Source organism: Ambystoma mexicanum, chromosome 9 (assembly GCF_040938575.1).
Source record: "Ambystoma mexicanum isolate Mex_15411 chromosome 9, UKY_AmexF1_1, whole genome shotgun sequence".
In the NCBI taxonomy this organism is placed as follows: domain Eukaryota; kingdom Metazoa; phylum Chordata; class Amphibia; order Caudata; family Ambystomatidae; genus Ambystoma; species Ambystoma mexicanum.
In genome coordinates, this window is record NC_090931.1 from 1549907367 (window position 1) to 1549929783 (window position 22417).

At 51.8% G+C, this 22417-nt stretch overlaps 1 protein-coding gene across 1 annotated transcript in view; it reads left to right on the forward strand.

The window, feature by feature from the left end:
- The window catches only part of LOC138489497 (zinc finger protein 436-like), a 152401-nt gene that overhangs the window by 124273 nt on the left and 5711 nt on the right, over positions 1 to 22417 (forward strand). The gene's annotated exons all lie outside the window — the stretch shown is intronic.

The window sequence follows — 22417 nt, forward strand, 5'->3', positions numbered from 1 at the left end:
GTAGTATGCCTTATTCTGATATTGCATGCGTAGTCTGGGCAGATACAACACTGCGTACGATATCTTGCGTTCCCTCAGCAGTTTCTTCACTCCGATAAATGTACACCGTTCCTGTTGAACTGCCAGAGTATAGTCTGGGAAAATACGAATGACACTGGACCCTATCTTCAGCTCTTGTTTCTCCCTTGCTGTTCTCAGAACCATGTCACGGTCCCTATAGTTCATGATTCGTGCTATGATTGGGCGGGGAAAGGCACCTGGCTTGGGCTTTGCTGTCAAGGATCTATGTGCCCGTTCTAGGATGCACATTGAGGACCAGCCAGGGTTCCCCAATAGGTCTTTAAATAATATCTAGACGGCGAGTTCCAAAGTCCTTTCAAAGCTTCTTTGAGCACCCATATGATGCGAATGATCCGGCGAGAGCTCGTCCCGGGGAGGATAGCTCAGCAGAAACGTGATCGCCTTGAAAGCAAGACGACACGAGGCAACACAGGTTCGATCCCTGGGTCCGCGCTTAGAAACCTCTGGGTATTTAAGCGCGTTATAAATATGCAACATAAATACGCAACTAAGAGAAAAAAAACAATTACGCAACAAAAAAACTATCACTGTAACAGCGCCTTGATGCCCGCGGGCTGTGTGAGCGCTTGAAAAAAATGCAAATAAATAAATAAATCCTCACATTTCAGTTTAACGGTGTCCAGATCTTTAGCCATGTTTATCACTGTGTTCTTTAGCACTTCTATTGCATCTTTGGCTGTGCCAATTCTTGTTTCGGTCTCTGTGATTCTGTGTGTAGCCTTTTCCAGCTGGGCTCTCATCGTGGTGATGTTGATGCCGTCTAGTTTGTCGTTCATAGCCACAAATCCCTCCTGCATTGAGGTAAACATGCCTTCTAGATCAATGGGGACCGAGGAAGTAGTTGGTATCGTCTTTCTGTGGTCAGCCCCTTCTATGGTTTGCTCCTCTCCCTTGTGGAAGTTTGGATCAGAGACTTGCATCCCCCTGCCCCCTCACCGTGCCTCTGAGTGTCTTTTTCGCTGCGTATGTTTGGAGCTGGGTGGGGAGGCTGGGAAAATTGGATCACTTTCCCGCTGTGTGAACTGCATCTTCACTCCTTCACGAGCCGCCAGCATTTAGTGCCCGCCTTTGGTGATCCGGGTGTCGGTGGGTTAGATGAGTTCTGCAGTGTCCCTCCGATGCTGACTCCTCTCCCGCAGCGTCTGGGGGCAGTGTCCCTGCAGCAGGAATTGGCTAGCAGCACTGTCCCTCTCCTCCGCCACGGCTCGCGGCTGCTGGATAAGCTGATGTACCCGGTTTGGGTCGGGTGATCCGATCGGATGATCTCGCAGTTTCAGCCACCACCAGACTGTCCTTCGCGTTGTATCTGCCGCGCAGCTCCCAACTTGAGGAGCCCCCAGGAGCGTGGAGTTGCCAGTCTCAGGTGCCGTTACAGGCTGCAGTCTTCAGACAGTCTTATCTCAATTTCTACCATTTTCGGGATGCGGGTCCCCAGGCACTTGCTACGCCTCTCAGCTCAGAATGGTGCAGAACCGGACTGTTTTGCAGCTGTTTTATCCTCCGGAACCCAGGCTCCCCATCACAGCTCACACACAAGCTGCCATCCAGCTACGTGCGCAGCAGCGCCTCCCCAGGGGCAGGACATTGTTTGCCCAGGTGCTGAATGATGATTGTTGTTCAATCTTGTCATTTTCATCTTTTTAATTTTAGGGAACTCCGACCTTTCATGACTTTAAACATTTTTAAAATCCTCCTGCAAACTATTGTTCTTTCACGTCTGCTCTCAATTGCTTCTATCTGTCGCGTGTCCTTCGTGTGCACCCACCGTTTCCAATCATTTCAGCTTCTAGCTCCTAAGCATTTGAATGTTCTATGTGTAAGTCAGAATCAGGAGATAGACAACTCATTGTGTTTTGAAAAGTGATTGTTTTATTGTTTGTCAAAACCCTATACTCACCCTACGCTTTTGATAGGACGCCTCATCAACAGTACACTGACCCTAAGCCACTCCAAGCTCCAACAGACCACTGTCACATTGGATAAAAAGAGAATAGATTGTACCAACCTCAGTTTCACACCCGAAGGAAAGGTTCAGACATACCTACCACTCCATACAATACTTACTAGGATACAGCTGGATCCGCGCCGCACCATCACACACCACAGCAAGACGGCCTATAAAGGAACCAGCAACAACCCCACCCACAGGGATACAGCTCAAACGGAACCAGAAGTATCAGTATAGAGACCCCACTAACCCAACCTTCAATTCTCTGAATACTTAACCCTCATAAAACTCACACAACCATTTCTCTCCCAGCAATCCGCACGCACTTTACAACACTGCATCAAAAACACATAAACAGCACCTACAGCACACACGGTCCCCGCTGATCTGATACTTGCACCAAAGCCCAGCACTCGGTGCATACCGAGCTGAAGCCGCCAACAGCACACCACCTCGCCCACTCTCATACTCTCCTCCACCCGACTAACTCTACCCGCCCTCTTTCCTGTTTACAGATCCACCAGAGTGCTTGGGGACCGATTCCGTTGGTGACGGTGCGCTATATAAGTACCTTTAACATAGCATAACATATATGTGCTAAAATAAAGAAAAGAGTTAAAAATGGTGCACGTCAGACTGTCATACAATATAAAGTATGTCTGCCATCAAGAAACCTAAGCTAACCTGAGCCTGGTCCCTACCACTTAAAAGGAAAACATCAAACATGAACAGAAAAGATATCCCAAGGGCCTTGTGCCCAAATAACAAGCTCTTGACTGGTTTCTAACCCCCACTGCACTGTCTCTGAATTAGACAAGGCTGCTCACCCTCAGCAAGGGTACCCTTTGTCTCTGTGGTGTTCACCCTCTTTGCAGATCGGTAATAATGTTCATTAACCCTTCACAGGGCTTCCCGCCGATGTGCAGGAGAATAGGGAATGCCTCTATGCCTCCTGGCCCCCTAGGCAGTACACATCCGGTAGGTAAAACAGTTCCTGTCAGTGTCTCGGTATGACCTAGCCTCTTATAGCTCAGAGCCATTTTGGTTCATACCCCTTCCTGTGGTCTCGGGATTTCCACCCCCTCCTGGGGTTGGTTGGTTGGATGGTGGCTGCTCTGTGCCGGAAGGATTCTCACACCACCCAGGGTGTTGGGCCCCCTCTCCCCCTTGGGCTATTCGTTTTCCCAGCCCCTCTTGGGCTATTCGTTTTCTCAGCCCCTCTTGGTCTAATCAGTTTCCCAGCCCCTCTTGGGCTCTTCAGTCTCTCAGCCCCTCTTGGGCTATTTGGTTTCTCAGCCCTTCTTGGGCTATTTCATTTCTCAGCCCCTCTTGAGCTATTTGGTTTCTCAGCCCCTCTTGGGCTATTTCATTTCTCAGCCCCTCTTGAGCTATTTGGTTTCTCAGCCCCTCTTGGGCTATTTGGTTTCTCAGCCCCTCTTGGGCTATTTGGTTTCTCAGCCCCTCTTGGGCTATTTGGTTTCTCAGCTCCTCTTGGGTTATTTGGTTTCTCAGCTCCTCTTGGGCTATTTGGTTTCTCAGCTCCTCTTGGGCTATTTGGTTTCTCAGCTCCTCTTGGGCTATTTGGTTTCTCAGCTCCTCTTGGGCTATTTGGTTTCTCAGCCCCAATTGGGCTATTTGGTTTCTCAGCCCCTCTTGGGCTATTTGGTTTCTCAGCCCACCTTGGGCTCTTTGGTTTCTCACCCCCTCTTGGGCTTTTCTTTGGTTCCTCAGCCCCTCTTGGGCTCTTTGGTTTCTCAGCCCCTCTTGGGCTTTTTGGTTTCTCAGCCCCTCTTGGGGTTTTTGGTTTCTCAGCCCCTCTTGGGCTCTTTGGTTTCTCAGCCCCTCTTGGGCTTGTGGGTTTCTAAGCCCCTCTTGGGCTTGTGGGTTTCTAAGCCCCTCTTGGGCTTGTGGGTTTCTAAGCCCCTCTTGGGCTTGTGGGTTTCTAAGCCCCTCTTGGGCTTGTGGGTTTCTCAGCCCCTCTTGGGCTCGTGGGTTTCTCAGCCCCTCTTGGGCTCGTGGGTTTCTCCGCCCCTCTTGGGCTCGTGGGTTTCTCCGCCCCTCTTGGGCTCGTGGGTTTCTCCGCCCCTCTTGGGCTCGTGGGTTTCTCCGCCCCTCTTGGGCTCGTGGGTTTCTCCGCCCCTCTTGGGCTCGTGGGTTTCTCCGCCCCTCTTGGGCTCGTGGGTTTCTCCGCCCCTCTTGGGCTCGTGGGTTTCTCCGCCCCTCTTGGGCTCGTGGGTTTCTCCGCCCCTCTTGGGCTCGTGGGTTTCTCCGCCCCTCTTGGGCTCTTGGGTTTCTCCGCCCCTCTTGGGCTCTTGGGTTTCTCCGAACCTCTTGGGCTCTTGGGTTTCTCTGCCCCTCTTGGGCTCTTGGGTTTCTCCACCCCTCTTGGGCCATTTGGTTTCACAGTCCCTCTTGGGCCATTTGGTTTCACAGTCCCTCTTGGGCCATTTGGTTTCACAGTCCCTCTTGGGCCATTTGGTTTCACAGTCCCTCTTTGGCTATTCAGTCCCCCAGCCCCTCTTGGGCTATTTGATTTATCAGCCCTTCTTGGGCTATTCGGTTTCTCAGCCCCTCTTGGCCATTTCGGTTTCTCAGCCCCTCTTGGCCATTTCGGTTTCTCAGCCCCTCTTGGGCTATTCGGTTTCTCAGCCCCTCTTGGGCTATTCGGTTTCTCAGCCCCTCTTGGGCTATTCGGTTTCTCAGCCCCTCTTGCGCTATTCGGTTTCTCAGCCCCTCTTGCGCTATTCGGTTTTGCAGCCCCTGTTGGGCTATTTGGTCTCTCAGCCCCTGTTGGGCTATTTGGTCTCTCAGCCCCTGTTGGGCTATTTGGTCTCTCAGCCCCTGTTGGGCTATTTGGTTTCTCAGCCCCTGTTGGGCTATTTGGTTTCTCAGCCCCTGTTGGGCTATTTAGTTTCTCAGCCCCTGTTGGGCTATTTGGTTTCTCAGCCCCTGTTGGGCTCTTTGGTTTCTCAGCCCCTCTTGGGCACTTTGGTTTCTCAGCCCCTCTAGGGCACTTTGGTTTCGAGGGGATTGGGTCCTTCGATGTATTCCATATCTATGACAGTAATCACCAGAGCTGTGCTGCTTCGGAAAATCTTTCGGCGTCTGCATCCTGCATCGATGACGTCGATACGGCGTCCTCGAGGGCCTCCGTCGAGCCGACGTCACCGGATGTTATAAGTAGGACGCACAAGGTCCGTAGCCTCAGTTCCGTTTTTTTCCGTGAACGTGTTCGCTTCGGAGATCTCGGCGCGCCTCGATTCTACTGAATCCTGTTCTTTGGTTCTTCTAACCTGTTTCTTTGTGAACATGATGTCTTCGGCTTCTTCCACCCCGCGGTCTGGGTTTAAGAAGTGTCGGGAGTGCGGGTCCAAGATGTCCCTGACGGATACACACGACGCTTGCCTCTGGTGCCTTGGGGAGGACCATGATACGGACGACTGTGTCGACTGCCAGTCGCTCACTTCGAAGGCCTTGCGGGAGCGTAAGAAGAAGCTGTCGGTCGGTAAGGTGGCCAAGCCCGGGAAGTCACGTTCCACTGGTCTTTCGACGGATGATTCGAGGGGCGAATCTCTGCTTCGTCGTCGTGAGTCCGGGGGTTCTCAGTCTGGGAGTAGGTCCTGCCATTCGTCTGCCTCGTCGAGGCACTCCAGGAAGCGCCGTCACAGGTCACCTTCCACGTCCTCTTCTGAGGGCTCCGCCCGTCGGCGGGTTGCTTGTCCCAGCAAGCATTCCACTCCTGAGGAATGGGATTCCTTACGAAAGGAGATTGTTAGGCAGAATCCTGTGCAGTTCCCTTAGGGAACACTGCAAAAAGATTAAGACTGCAGGTGTTGGCAGTAAACCCACTTGGTAGCACTCTGTACCACCCAGATTTACCTGGTAGCTGTGGCTGAGCAGTCAGACTGTCCCTCAAGAAGAGTTAGGCGGTATATAGAGCATACACAATAGGTACAGAGATACAGTAGCACAAGCAAACACTGACCAGAGCTTTTCTGTAAAAGTATATAATTATTTATTTAAAAGACACACTTGTAAATTACACTAGCACAAAAAGGTAGGTAAATTCAACACACAGTCACTATTATATATATATATACAACCCTGATTACTTATTAGACAAGTCTTAGTGAGAAACACCACTTCTTTTCAGACAGAGGTGAGCACTTAACCGAAGATGGCACTCTAATAAGTTATATAAAAAGGGAGGGAAAAAGGCAGAATTATGAAAGCACACGATTTCAATACTTTTAAAAGAACCACTGTAAGGCAGAACAGGCAGAGTCTACTGGAGAGCAAGGAGATTCAAAGGCCATACCCACTCTTAGAGGGAGCAAGGCGAAATGTGTCCAGGATCACACAGTGGGGTTATGCCCAAAGAGTCTTTGTAGATAGTTCAAAAAGAGTGAGATCAGTTCAGATAAAGTTAGTTAACATGCCCCAGGCTAACCCAGGTTAGAGAGTCAAGGATTTACTGTCACCTCGAACAATCTGTCGCAAGGGAAGCCAGGCGGGACACAGTACCTGAAATGGTGAGAACGCTCCAGCGGGGGCAGATGTTCCTGGCAGCGGGTGCAAGTCGGTGTTTCGTCCAGAGGAAGAGGATGTCTCGACGTGGAGGTAAGATGAAGGTCGTTGCACTGCCAGGTAAGAAACCAGCCGCGGAGTTCTCTGGTTAAAAGGTACTATCCTTTTATTTGCGGTAGTGGTAAACCGTGGTATTCCGGTTGCCGGGGTGCTTGGCACAGGCAAGGTGGCCACGAGATGATCCGGGAAGGCGAAAAAAGAAGGCAGGCTGGTTATCCCCACCAGTCAAAGAAAGAAGACTCTCCGGACTGGAGATCTTCCCTGTCGTCGAAGTGGTGAGGCGATTCAGCAGGGCTCCACCGGTGGTGTCGTTGTTGTAGGTCGGCTTAGCTTCTCCCTCTTCGGATTCTTTAGGTCCTGTGACGACTTCTAAAGTTCCAGCCCCAAAAGCCCTGCTTTTATGCAGAAAACCCCCATTCATCAGTCCTAGCTGTCACTCAAACATGCTAAGTGGTGAGCCGGGCGGCTCACCACTTGGCCAACCAGAGAAGAGTGCGACTTGAGTTGCCAAGGCAACGCAGTCCAGGGTGCCTAAACCCCCCTCCACCCCTCCTAAGGAACTCAGACAGAGTGGCACCACTTTGGGGGCTTCTGTGCAGAAGCCAGCCAAAATAGTGGAACAAAGTGCTCAAATTTTGTTGGAGTCACATAATCGAACACAAATGCCATTTTAGAACCGAGTTCTGGCAAACAATACCAACCGGTGAATTATTAAATAAATAAACCGGCGGTATGTTCGAGGCTATATTAATTATATATTAAAAAGTGGTAGCCTCGAACAATGTGAAAATCCCATAGGGATATATTCGCGGTCGAATATAAAAAGTAGTATCCACTGCCACCAGCCAAAACTCAATCAGGGGGGACGGAACCGTGCCCCCTCGACCAACAGACCCAGGGGCAATCAAATTGCCCCTACCAGTACGTCCACAATATGATGGTTTGTACTGGTTCTGTTCACAATTTAAGACTAGTGAAGCCAATGGTGACTTTACATGCCCTGGGAGACAGTAGTCAGTCCGAGGGTATGGAGTCTATGTTTGGGGGTCACTATGACACCCCTGTGTTACTGCACTGAGGTTGCTGTGTAACACACATTCCAAAAACACATGAAGCCCTATGGAGTAAAAGACCCCATAGCCCATAAAACACATACAAAGTCAAAGGAACACCTCAAATCATGTCTAAGAGTGGGAGTAAATGAGTCTCTCTCTTAGCAGGAGTAAAAAATAAACCCCAAAAATCCAGCAAAGCTGCTGGGGGACTCACTAGGTTTGAGAAATTAGCCTCAACAGAGAATTCTCCCTAACAGAGATGATGGTGATTTTTCAATCGCAGGGCTCCGGTCTGGCCACGCCATCTGAGGACGCCGGTCGTGACCCTGCTAGAGACACCGCTCGCCGGCCTTCGGGCTCAAGCAGTCGTCGTGACCACTGGGTACCTTCGAGGTCCCAGTCGGACAAGGAGGGTCGCTCTAGGCATGCCCGTTCCAGGTCCCGGTCCTCCACGCCATCAAGACCGCAAGACTCTGTGAAGTCTTCGAGGAAGACATTGGCGCCCAGGTTGTCAGACGCGCTCGGGGCTCTGCCCTCGAGGCCTGTATCGAAGCCGTCGAAGCTGTCGGCGCCACGCTCGACGTCGACGTCGATTGCATCGACGCCCTCGACGCCTTTCGAGGCGGCTTTGTCAGGGATTCCCCGTGGCACGGTGGAACCACCCAGAAAGGCTTTGGCTAAGGCAAAAATGTTTTAGTCCCTTTTTCTGTTCCCTCTTTCCAGCCTTTGGAATATATTTCTGAGGTGGAGGAGGGTTCTGATGAAGGCGAGGTTCCTGCCTTAGTTCCTGATGACATTGTGTCTGGACACAGTCAACTTGAGGAACTGCGTCAGTCGTTGCACGATGTCAGTGGTCTCGACACCTCTCTGGAGGTGGAGTTTGGTAGGCCGGAGCCTGGCACGCATGCCGAATCATCTTATTGGCGTCTCATGTCGAGGGTCACCGAATACCTGGGTTGGGCTGCCCCACATGGAGATTTTCAGCAGGATGACCTGACTGATAGCTTGGACCAAGGTCCTCCAACTGACCCGGTGCTGCCATTCCATATGGCCTTGCAGAGAAGGGTGGCTGCGGCTTGGACTTCTCTGGAGAGTCTCCCGGCAGTGAGCAAGTCCTTGCCGAAGAAATATCGTCCAGCATGTGGCGACCCCTGCTACTTGAACACGCACCCTACTCCGGAGAGTTTGGTGGTGAAGGCGGCTACGGCCCCAGGAAAACAGGCGTCGTACCCTATCATCCCTCCTGATAGGGACGACAAGCGTTTTGACGGCTGGGCGAAGAAGGTGTTTTCTTCTGGGGGTATGGCGCTTCAGGCTGCCAACTCCGTTTGTGCCTTGTCTCGTTTCACACACACTCTGTGGAACTGTATTTCCTTAGCGGCTGATCGTATCCCCGGAGGGGAGGAACGGGATGGTTTCCTGGCTATCGTGCATGATGGCAAGGACACCATGTGTGAGGCCGTTCAGTCGGGTCTGGACATGGTTGTTTGCGTCAGCCGGACCATGGCGGCAGGCACCGTGATACGCAGGTTTGTGTGGTTGTGGAAGTCGGGGTTTGCTCCTGATGTGCAGGCCCGGCTCCTCAACATGCCCTTTGATGGTGTATATCTTTTTCGCAACAAGGCTGACGAGAGTCTTGAGAGGTTGCAGACCTCGAATGCTGCAGCGAAGTCGTTAGGCGCTGCAGTCCGCCAACCACTGCGTTTTCGTCCTAGGGGACAGCAATGGAGGGGAGGTTCCTTTCGATATTACTCATCCTTTAGTAGATCGAGAGGAGCTGCCAGTCAAAGGGGCAACCGAAGGAGTGCCAGAGGTGGTAAACAAGGTACTTAAGGTGCCAAGGCCGCTTTGCCCTCAGGCACTGCCACAGCCGCTACAGCTCAGTCATGAGGCCCATGCTTCGCCGGTTGGGGGAAGGCTGGCGCAGCATCTTGTAGAATGGCGTGCCATTACTTCAGATGTGTGGGTTCTGGAGATCATAGCCCACGGCTACTGTCTTCCTTTCCGGCAGAGGCCTCACGACAATCCACCTGGGAATCTCTCTTTGAAGAGTCTGGATCCGCTCCTTGTGCAGGACATTCAATCCCTGCTGGAGAAAGGCACCATAGAACTGGTGCCTGTAGTGGAGAGGAACAAGGGATGGTATTCCCCTTATTTTTTTATTTCGAAGAAAGACGGGGGATTGAGACCCATCATGGAATTGCGCGGTTTGAACAAGCTCCTCAGGAAGGACAAGTTCAAGATGGTTACTCTTTCTCAAGTCCTCCAGGCCCTTCAACTTCAGGACTGGTTGGGGTCTCTAGACCTCAAGGACGCGTATTTTCATGTGCCGATTCATCCCAAGCACAAGAAGTACCTGAGTTTCGGGTCCTGCCGTTCGGATTGACCTCCGCCCCAAGGGTCTTCGCCAAGCTCATGGTGGTGGTGGCAGTGTATCTCAGAAAAGGGGGGATTCACGTCTACCCCTACCTGGACGATTGGTTGATCAGGGCGCGCTCTCCCGAGCAAGTCCTGGATCATCTGTCCGTCACCTGCCACTCCCTTCACAGGCTGGGCTTCTCCCTCCATTTAAAGAAGTCCCACTTGACAACAACTCAACGGCTCAAGTACATCGGAGCAGTGCTCGACACGTCCCTGGGGCAGTGTTTTCCTCCCCAGATGAGGGCTCATCACATTCAGCAGATGGTGCACAAGTTTCAACATGCCCAGAGTCTCCCCGCGTTAGAGTTCTTGAGATTGCTCAGCCTCATGGTATCCTGCATTCTTCTTGTGCCAGAGGCCAGGTTGCAGATGAGATCTCTGCAATGGGCGCTCAAACTCCAGTGGTCACAGTCCTCCGGCAGGATGTCAGACCCCGTTCAGGTGCCGCCCTCGGTCGCCCAGGACCTTCTGTGGTGGGCCGTCGAAGGCAATCTGAGGAAGGGGGCTCCATTTTGGCTACCCTGGCCGGAGGTGACGATCGTGACGGACACATCCCTCATGGGATGGGGAGCTCATGCCAACGAGCTGACAGTCCAGACTCCATATCAATCTGTTGGAGCTGAGGGCCATCAGGCTTGTCCTGAAGGCTTTTCTGCCTACTGTGCGAGGAAAGACTGTCCTGATCCCGACGGACAACAAAGTGGCGATGCACTACCTCAACGAAAAGGGGGGGGTAGGGTCACTTCCTCTGTGAAGGGAGGCGATGCAGCTGTGGCTCTGGGCCATCCAGCAGGAAATTTCGATCTTGGCAGTTCATCTGGCCAGAGACGAAAACGAGACGGCGGACGCTTTGAGCAGGCAGAGCGTGATCTCTCACGAGAGGGAGTTGGCTCAGGAGATCCTCCTGGAGATCTTTGCCCTTTGGGGGACCCCTCAAGTGGATCTCTTCACCTCCAGTGTCAACCGGAAGTGCAAGAGGTTCTGCTCGCAGGAATTTCCTCCAAAAGGAGCCTTGGGAGACGCATTCGTGGTGGAGTGGTCCTTCCCACTGCTGTACGCGTTTCCTCCAGTCCCCGTCATCCCGCAAGTACTGCGGAGGTTACAGAGGTTCATGTTCCCGGATGATCCTCATTGCTCCGGCTTGGGCCAGGAGGACGTGGTACCCAGACCTTCTCGACTTGTCCATCTGCCCTCCACGTCGTCTTCCCTACCGAGACGATCTGCTCTCACGGGAGGGGGGGGGGGGTCAGGTTCTCCATCCAGAGGTCGGATCCCTCAACCTTCACGCTTGGCTTCTGAAAGGTTGAGGTATAAGGATTGGGACCTCCCTGAAGACGTGATGGAGGTGTTGCTTTCGTCCAGACGGCCGGCAACAAAGTCCCTGTACCGTTGCCGTTGGAGGAAGTTCTGCAGCTGGTGCAGGGTTAAAAATGTGGATCTTTTTTCATGTGACATTCCTGTAGTTCTGTCTTTTTTGATTTCTTTGGCCCACAGGGGCCTGCAAGTGGGTACCATTAAGGGTTACTTGGCGGCGCTGTCTATATTTAAGTGCTCGTCTGAGGAGTGTTTTTATTTTAAAATTCCTTTAATTTCTCAGTTTCTGAAAGGGCTCACTAATGTGTTCCCTCCGTCACCCTTCCAGGTGCCCGGTTGGGATTTGCACCTTGTTCCCAAGTTTCTCATGGGTGCTCCATTTGAGCCTTTGCATTCTTGTCCTTTGAGACTGTTAACTCTTAAAACTGTATTTTTAGTTGCTGTCACTTCCGCTCGCAGAGTGAGTGAGTTACAGGCACTTTCAGTTAAGCGGCCCTTCACTGTGTTTCATAAGGACAGGGTTGTCCTTAGAGTTCGTCCTTCCTTTCTTCCGAAGGTGGTGTCGGAATTTCATTTCAGCCAGAAGGTTGTTCTTCCGGCATTTTATCCTCCTCCGCATCCTGGTAAGGACGAGGAGAGGCTCCATAGGTTAGACCCTAGGAGAGCTTTGAGTTTCTACATTTCCCGCATGTCCCGGGTCAGAGTGGACGATCAGCTCTTTATAGGATACGCTGGAAGGCGTTTGGGACAAGCTGTAACTAAGCAGACTTTGTCTAGATGGATTATCTTGGCAATTTCTGAATGTTACCGCCTGGCAGGTAAGGACGCTCCGGTTGGCTTACGGGCCCATTCGACTAGGGTTATGGCTGCCTCTACTGCCCTGCAGAGGGGTGTTCCTATTCATAACATCTGTGATGCAGCCACTTGGGCTTCGGTTCAAACTTTTGTACGTCACTACTCCCTAGATTCTGTCCATGGGCAGGATCTGGCTTTTGGCAAGGCGGTCCTTTACTCTGCTATTTAATTGGGCATTCTAAATTTGTATTTTCTAAATTATTTTCCCACCTCCTTACGTTGGTACTACTTTGGGAGTCTGTCATAGATATGGAATACGTCGGAGGACCCAATCCCCTCAAAGAACAAGTTACTCTCTTACCTGGAAACGTTCTTTCGATGGGATGGTCCGACGACGTATTCCATATCGCTCCCGCCCTGCCTACCCCGCTACAGAATTTCTTATGCGATTGCAGCTCACGTTTCCGCAAGGCTTTCTGTGGTCATAGTGGCAGTAGATTGGTGCCACACGTTCTGGAGGAAAAAACGACAACTGAGGCTATGGGCGTCGTGCGTCCTACTTATAACATCCGGTGACGTTGGCTCGACGGAGGCCCTCGAGGACGACATATCGATGTCATCGACGCAGGACGCAGACGCCGAAAGATTTTCCGAAGCAGCACAGTTGTGGTGATTTTTGTCATAGATATGGAATACGTCGTCGGACCATCCCATCGAAAGAACGTTACCAGGTAAGAGAGTAACTTGTTCTTCTCAGCCCCTCTTGGGCTCTTGGGTTTCTCAGCACCTCTTGGGCTCTTGGGTTTCTCAGCCCCTCTTGGGCTCTTGGGTTTCACAGTCCCTCTTGGGCTATTCAGTCTCATAGCCCCTCTTGGGCTCCTCAGTCCCTCAGCCCCTCTTGGGCTTTCAGTCCGTCTCGGGATATTCAGTCTATCAGCCCCTCTTGGGCTCTTCCCTTTCTCAGCCCCTCTTGGGCTATTAAGTCTCTGAGCGCCTCTTGGGCTTTCAGCCCCTCTTGGGCTATTCGATTTCTCAGCCTCTTTTGGGCTATTTGGTTTCTCACTCCCTCTTGGGATCTGCAGTCTCTCAGCCCCACTTGGGCTTTTCCGTTTATCACCCCTACGACTGTCTGCCTCTCCTTGACGTGGCTCTGCAGGATTCTGATTCTCTCTCTCGCTCTCTCCTGCTCTGTTTCGTAGTCACAGGCCATTTTTACTCCCCCCCCCTCCCCCAGTAAGGAGGGGAGACCTCCCATTGGTCTGCAACATTGGAGACAGTACAGGGTCAGAGGCCACACCAGCTACTTCAGTGCCTGGTGCAATCCCCACATAGCCAATGAGGACTTATCTGCCCGGGGCACGCGAGAATAACAAATACCCCTGTTAAGGGAGGGCCGGTCCTCTAAGGGTTGTGGTGGGAGGCACTGCCATTGGGATCCCACTTGCCATATCCTCTAGGGAGCACTAGGCTTAGTGGGCTCACCTTCCTAACCCCCAAGGGGTTGACTTAACCTTAGGGACTAGGAAGGCGCAGTGAGAGAAGTGAGACCCCAAGACGGGGTGAGGGAGACACAACCCCAAGGCGGGGGTGAAGGAAACAAGACCCCAAGTTGAGGTGAAAGAAACAAGATCCCAACGTGGGGTGAGAGACTTGTGTGGACTTGGCAGAGCTGTGCCAAAGAGACAAGGCTTAGACAGTGCACAAGGGGCCGGAGCCTTAAGAAAGATGCATGCGGGTGGGGGCCACAAACCAGCCACCATTCACATGACTGGGCCAAGGGTACTTTTATTGTAGTTATGTTTTTCTTTTGTAGTATTAGGGACAGACGCGGCCTGGCATAGGATTTTGGACGGAGGACTTTGCTTGCTTTTGTTCAGTCATCCTGACCAGCACCTTTCTTTAGTATTTCCTTTGGTGTTATGGCGCATAATTGTTAGCCAGGGAAAGAATAGGTTTGTGAGTGATAATGAAGAAAAGTCAGACACAACGCCACCTTTTCCATCTCCTGATTCTGACCTACTACAGTTGTTTGTGACTAGGGGATTATTAATGGTCCGTCACTGCTATATAGAAATGCAGATAACAACTTGCCTGAAAGGTATGCTCATGAAAAGGTTTGCAGAGGGTAGCTCAATGGCAAAGCGCTTGCCTAGGAACCAGGAAAATGCTCAGCAGCACAGGTTTGAACCTCGGGCCCGCTCTTAGCGGTTGATCTCAGGCATGAAGTGCAATATAAGAACCCAATTTGGTTTATTTTAGTTGATTCTGATATTTTTTCAGAGTGTATGTCTGATAGCACAAGGGAAGAGCTGGTAAGACACCGTGGACTTGCCACAGGCTGCACACTGTAGATCTCGGATCCCTTTCCCGACCACCTATCACGCTTCCGGATACTCAGCTGTGTGAACGGGGAAACGGGAATGCTGCCGTTAGGGAGATTAATGCTAGCGTGCCATTGGTGGTAGGAAGACCCAGAACAGATCTGTTGTGGGAGTTTAGGGCTGAGTGTGGCATGTTTCATTCACTCAATGGCTTCAGCACATTTGAGAAAGTGTCCAAGAAAGATTAATTGATTTTGCTCTCTTCTTGTGAATGAACTTAAGTAAACTGTAACCTTGCCATTTCCCATATTTGGAGTGGCGTGATAGTAAAAGCATTTTATACAGTATACAGTAGTAATACGTTTCAGTGGAATAACCAACACATTGAACATTTTGCTTCAGACACTTCTCCAAATTTGGCCTCCTTCTAGTACCTACTGTAATGAATCGGGGTGAGCTTCAGTAAAGGAGGGTGTCTACGGAGTGAATTTTTTGCATCCAAACATAGACTACAATCTTGCCCCAGACAAATGAGGTAGCAGTGGGTTCAACGGTGTGGATTTGTATAGTCGGAGAAACATACACACACATACATACATTCCACTTTATATATAAAGATTATTACATACTATACACCCTTTTTTTTATTAGGGGCACTACAAGGAGGAGATGTAAAAGCTGGTTGGACGAGGATTGTAAAAAGCTAAGAGTAACCTCTTAGCAGCCCTCGAAGCTGATAGTCGTGATAAAGTACATTTGATAAAACAAATGAGAATCGACTATAAAGCCACAGTTAAGAAGAAAAAAAAGAGGTAGAAATTGAAAGTGGATGGGAAAGTTTAAAGTAAGCTTCTCTAGCATGGGGTCTGGCATAGATTCACATGCTCATGAATATTCCCTGTCGTCAGGCTGGGAATCCTCGCTAAAGAAAAAATCAGTTTCAGTTTTATTTCTGATTTGTCTTTCTCCTAACAACCAATCACTGGTCTCTGGGTCATACTGCCCCCAGCCAATGACTGCCCTCTACCTAAGACCCTCCTCTGGCAGCCATCTTCAGATTTTTACCACACGTTAGAGTGGTGAGAGTCCTTGTGTTTAGCTCTCGGGCTCTTTACTGCGTTTTGCACTTTTTCTTAGAGTTTTCTCTATTTTTCGATCAACCCAGTCTCAAGCTCCATTGATCCATCATAAACCGACTAACGGGACCCGTTTTTCAGAACTTTCTACGCCCCTCAAGGGCGATTTATCATCGAGTTCCCTACTCCGCGTGGACTTGTCTGAAGATAAAGGAGACTCGACGCCTCTGTTCAGCATCTGCCCTGGATGTGGACTACGGAACATTTTCCTGGACGATGGGCACTCCCTGTGCCTTTACTGCCTACATTCCGACCTGACGCACGTGGTGGAGACCTGTGCGTTCTGCAGGGATATAGTGGCTCGCACCATGAAGGACCGGCACAAGTGGCTCACTGAGTGGCTCCAGATGAAGATCCCCGGGCAGCAAGTCTCACCCAGCATGAGGAAATCTGAGCGGTCTTCTAAGACCTTTGATGGCGCTGCGGCGACAGGGGCCCAACATAAGGCAAAGCACTGCAAGACAGCGGGCACCGGGAGCACTGTTGGGACGGGCTCTGCGGCCGCCAGGTCAGGAACGGGGTCTTCGGCACCCTCGACCACGAGCCAACACTCTGGGTCAGCGAAGAGAAAGTCAGAACCATCCGAATAAACTTCTGGAGAAGTCCCAGCCGGCTCCGACGGAGAAAGCCGAGGGGCAGCGGGGCATGGACCCTTCCCCCACGGTGAAGGCCTCCAGTGTGCCCAAGGTCGTGAAGGCCCAGGTTCACCAGGCGAAGTCCTCCCTGGAAGGAGTGGTGGCGTCCCTAGCGAAGGCCGCAGATGCGGACTCGCAGGAGGCGGCCCCTAAGGCAAGAGTTTCCCTGCCTGCTCGGAGGGAATTATCTTTTCTACCCATTGATAAGACACCGGTGAAGACGATGCCGATCATCTCCCCTAGACCGTCCCCGCGGGTCACTCAGAAGCGGGGGGGCCCGGTAGTTCTGCAGGGCTCGACTATCTCTGTGGAGGAACTTTCTGGTCTGAATGCCGAACTGGACTAAAAGTTTGTCGAGTCCAGGTCTTATGGGAAGGACCCCGGCGAAGCGGCTGTGGAGAGTGGTGAGGATACCGACTCGGAGCAGCAGTAGCGGTGAGAAGCCAGAGGACATCACGCCACTGCCACCGCTCCCAGTGCAGCCACCACAGCAACCTCCACCACTGCCAGTGGACGTGTCGGCGGACATCCTACAGACATTGCACACCTTGTGTTCAGAGATCCGCACGAGGATGCCCCTGTCGCCGGCGCGAGATCCCGCAGTGCCTGGGCTGTCGGGGGAACACCCCGGCAAAAGAAGGAGAGTCCTTCCTCCACCTACGTGCCATCCTTCGCCACCATCCTCTCCTCCGAGGGACGATACGGAACTGGATACGCCGACGACCGGCACGGCTACGGACAACGACGACGGAGGGGACCTCCTGTCGCCAGTGCCCAGGGCCTTGCCACCTGACGAGATTGGCTCTTTCCACGCCATGATCGCTAAGTCCTCAGAGATGTTTCAACTTGCCGCCGAGGAGAAGAAGGAAGGCTTCCTGTACCAGTGCCAGGAGGCCAAGAGGAAGATCGTACTTTCATTCACTCTATTGGATGACATTTGGGACGAGGGGCTGTGCCTCATGAAGAACCCATCCTCGGCCCCGGCGAAGAGGGACCGTTACGAGAAGAAATTCAGGGTGCCGGACTCTGCACCCAAGTGTCTCAGATCCCAACCGTCCACGAACTAGGTGGTCTCAGCGGCGGCGAAGAAGTCCTCCGGATCTTCAGCGATGACGTCCTCTTCCCGCCCCCCCGGACAGCGAGGGAAAAAAGCTGGACGCCATCGGGCAGCGGGTCATCTTGCCGGCTGCGACGACGATCAAGGCGGCCAATGCCTTAGCCATCGTGGCCCGTTATGACAGGGAGCTGTGGTTCAAGATTGCTCACCTCCTGGACTTCCCTCCAGACGACAAGAGAGCGGAAGCGCTGGAGATCCTACAAGAAGGCGAGGTGACATCAGACCATGCCATCACGGAGGCCACCGACATCGCCGACACAGGCTTCCGTCAGATGGGCAACAGCGTTTGCTTTCGTCGGCGGGGTTGATTGAAGGGCACTAGCTTCCGTCAGGATGTACAGTCGAGGGTGTTGGACATGCCCTTCAACGGGGACAACTTATTCGGCAAGACAGTGGACGAATCGCTTCAGGCCAGCAAGGAGGATACCGAGACGGCCCAGGCTTTGGGCACGCTCCAGCAGCGACGGATGTCCTTTCGGGCCTCCGGAGGGAAGTCCCAGGGATACTCCAAAGGTTTCGTTGGTGGATCATCATCCTATCGCCAACCGTCCCGCTCTTTGGCTCAGGAAGCCTACAGGGGCCGCAGCAAGTCCGGAGGAGGTCGCCGTCAACGCCAAGGTCCCCAAGCTGGCGCTCCCACAGCGAAGCAGGACTGAACCGGCCATGACGTCGGGGCCCCCACCCACGCACCCCGGTGGGAGGCCGGCTGGCGAACTTCGTCAGCGCGTTGAAGTCCATCTCCACCGACCGCTGGGTGCTGGACGCCCTGGCCCACGGGCACACCCTGGAATTTCAATTAAAGTGCCAGCGTATTCCACCGGTGGCCAGGAAGGAAAAACACGTCCCTCAACTTCTTCTGGAGGCACGGGCCATGCTGAAGAAGGGGGCAATAGAACTCATCCCAAAAAGGCTCCGGGGCTCCGGAGTGTACTCCAGGTACTTCCTCATCAGAAAGAAGACGGGCGGTTAGAGGCCCATACTACTCCTCCGTCGCCTCAGCAAGTACATCAGGACCCTGAAGGTTCGGATGGTCACCCTTCAGCACGTGCTGGGACAACTGGAAGAATGGGATTTTCTATCATCACTGGACCTGGAGGATGCCTATTTCCACATCCCCATTCCCAAGGGACACCGCAAGTTTCTGCGCTTCGTGTTCCAAGGGTACCAATTCAAGGCCTTCCCATTGGATTGAAGTCGGCACTAGGGCCTGTCGATTGCCAGAGGTGCTCCTCTGCTGCTTTCTGCACTTAATGCACAAAAGAGTAATAAAGCGCCAGGGCTGGACGGTATTTCCAATGGTCTCTTTAGAGCACCAGGGCTGGACGGTAATCCCAATGGTCTCTTTAAAGCTCCCGGGATGGACAGTATTCCCATTGGTCTCTTTAAAAATCCAGGACTGGGCGGTATTCCCATTGGTCTCTTTAGAGCACCAGGGCTGGACGGTATTCCCATTGGTCTCTTTAGAGCACCAGGGCTGGACGGTAATCCCAATGGTCTCTTTAAAGCTCCCGGGATGGACAGTATTCCCATTGGTCTCTTTAAAAATCCAGGACTGGGCGGTATTCCCATTGGTCTCTTTAGAGCACCAGGGCTGGACGGTATTCCCATTGGTCTCTTTAGAGCACCAGGGCTGGACGGTATTCCCATTGGTCTCTTTAGAGCACCAGTGCTGGACGGTATTCCCATTGGTCTCATTAAAGCTCCAGGACTGGGCGGTATTCCCATTGGTCTCTTTAAAGCTCCAGGGCTGGACGGTATTCCTATTTTTCTCTTTAAAGCGCCAGGGATGGACGGTATTCCCATTGATCTCTTTAAAGCTCCAGGGCTGGACGGTATTCCCATTGGTATATGTAGAGCACCAGTGCTGGACGGTATTCCCATTGGTCTCTTTAAAGCTCCAGGGCTGGACAGTATTCCCATTGGTCCCTTTAAAGCTCCAGGGCTTGACAGTATTCCCATTGATCTCTTTAAAGCCCTAGGGCTGGACGGTATTCCCATTGTCTCTTTAAAGCTCCCAGCATGGACGGTATTCCCATTGGTCTCTTTAAAGCGCCAGGGCAGACAGTATTCCCATTGATATCTTTAAAGCGCCAGCGCTGGACGGTATTCCCATTGGTCTCTTTAAAGCTCCATAGCTGGACGGTATTCCCATTGGTTCCTTTAACGCAGAAGGGCTTGACGGTATTCCCATTGGTCTCTTTAGAGCACCAGGGCTGGATGATATTCCCATTGGTCTATGTAATTCTCCAGGGCTGGACGGTATTCCCATTGATCTCTTTAATGCTCCAGGGCTGGACGGTATTCCCATTAGTTTGCTTTAAGCTCCAGGGCTGGGCGGTATTCCCATTGGTCTCTTTAAACTGCCAGGGCATGACACTATTCCCATTGGTCGCTTTAGGGCACCAGGGCTGGACGGTATTCCCATTGGTCTCTTTAAAGCACCAGGGCTGGACGGTATTCCCATTGGTATCCTTTAAGCTCCAGGGCTGGATTGTATTCCCATTGGTATCCTTTAAGCTCCAGGGCTGGATGGTATTCCCATTGGTCTCTTTAAAGCACCAGGGCTGGACGGTATTCCCATTGGTCTCTTTAAAGCACCAGGGCTGGACGGTATTCCCATTGGTATCCTTTAAGCTCCAGGGCTGGATGGTATTCCCATTGGTCTCTTTAAAGCTCCAGGGCTGGATGGTATTCCCATTGGTCTCTTTAAAGCACCAGGGCTGGACAGTATTCCCATTGGTCTCTTTAGAGCACCAGGGTGGACGGTATTCCCATTGGTCTCTTAAAAGCACCAGGGCTGGGCGGTATTCCCATTGATCTCTTTAAAGCTCCAGGGCTGGACGGTATTCCCATTGGTATCCTTTAAGCTCCAGGGCTGGACGATCTTCCCATTGGTCGCTTTAAAGCTCCAGGGCTGGACGGTACTCCCATTTGTCCCTTTAGAGCAGCAGGGCTGGATGGTATTCCCATTGGTCTCTTTAAAGGTCCAGGGCTGGATGGTATTCACATTGGTCTCTTTAATGCTCCAGGGCTGGACGGTATTCCTATTGGTCTCTTTAGAGCACCAGGGTGGACGGTATTCCCATTGGTCTCTTAAAAGCACCAGGGCTGGGCGGTATTCCCATTGATCTCTTTAAAGCTCCAGGGCTGGACGGTATTCCCATTGGTCTCTTTAAAGCCCTAGGGCTGGACGGTATTCCCATTGTCTCTTTAAAGCTCCCAGCATGGACGGTATTCCCATTGGTCTCTTTAAAGCGCATGGGCTAGACAGTATTCCCATTGGTCTCTTTAAAGCACCAGGGCTGGACGGTATTCCCATTGATATCTTTAAAGCGCCAGGGCTGGACGGTATTCCCATTGGTCTCTTTAAAGCTCCATAGCTGGACGGTATTCCCATTGGTTCCTTTAACGCAGAAGGGCTCGACGGTATTCCCATTGGTCTCTTTAGAGCACCAGGGCTGGATGATATTCCCATTGGTCTATGTAATGCTCCAGGGCTGGACGGTATTCCCATTGATCTCTTTAATGCTCCAGGGCTGGACGGTATTCCCATTAGTATGCTTTAAGCTCCAGGGCTGGGCGGTATTCCCATTGGTCTCTTTAAACTGCCAGGGCATGACACTATTCCCATTGGTCGCTTTAGGGCACCAGGGCTGGACGGTATTCCCATTGGTCTCTTTAAAGCTCCAGGGCTGGACGGTATTCCCATTGGTCTCTTTAAAGCCCTAGGGCTGGACGGTATTCCCATTGTCTCTTTAAAGCTCCCAGCATGGACGGTATTCCCATTGGTCTCTTTAAAGCACGAGGGCTGGACGGTATTCCCATTGGTCTCTTTAAAGCACCAGGGCTGGACGGTATTCCCATTGGTATCCTTTAAGCTCCAGGGCTGGATGGTATTCCCATTGGTCTCTTTAAAGCTCCAGGGCTGGATGGTATTCCCATTGGTCTCTTTAAAGCTCCAGGGCTGGATGGTATTCCCATTGGTCTCTTTAAAGCACCAGGGCTGGACAGTATTCCCATTGGTCTCTTTAGAGCACCAGGGTGGACGGTATTCCCATTGGTCTCTTAAAAGCACCAGGGCTGGGCGGTATTCCCATTGATCTCTTTAAAGCTCCAGGGCTGGACGGTATTCCCATTGGTCGCTTTAAAGCTCCAGGGCTGGACGGTACTCCCATTTGTCTCTTTAGAGCAGCAGGGCTGGATGGTATTCCCATTGGTCTCTTTAAAGGTCCAGGGCTGGATGGTATTCACATTGGTCTCTTTAATGCTCTAGGGCTGGACGGTATTCCTATTGGTCTCTTTAGAGCACCAGGGTGGACGGTATTCCCATTGGTCTCTTAAAAGCACCAGGGCTGGGCGGTATTCCCATTGATCTCTTTAAAGCTCCAGGGCTGGACGGTATTCCCATTGGTATCCTTTAAGCTCCAGGGCTTGGCGGTGTTCCCATTGATCTCTTTAAAGCTCCAGGGCTGGACGGTATTCCCATTGGTATCCTTTAAGCTCCAGGGCTGGGCGGTGTTCCCATTGATCTCTTTAAAGCTCCAGGGCTGGACGGTATTCCCATTGGTATCCTTTAAGCTCCAGGGCTGGGCGGTATTCCCATTGGTCTCTTTAGACCAGAAGGTTCAAATCCCAATTCTATTAAAATGGTTTAACTTGGTCAACAAATACCAAGAGCCGCCAATGTCCTGGCGTTCAGCTGTGAAAGTCCCTATTTTTAGAAAGGGGTCAGTATCGTCCCATGAAATCATAGGCCCATTGCACTTTTAGAAGGTTTGGGAAAAGCGTATCCTGAGATCCATGCTAATCGGTTACCCTCATATATTGATGATTTAAAAAGTCTTCACCAGTCACAAGCCGGCTCATGTAGAGTCATAGGTATGGTTGAATAAGCCTTCTGAATAACTTTGATCATACAGAAATATGTTGTTCAAAAGGCTATGCCCCTTTACATGGCATTTATTGACCTAAAAGCTGCCGGCGACAATGTTGAACGCAACCTTTATG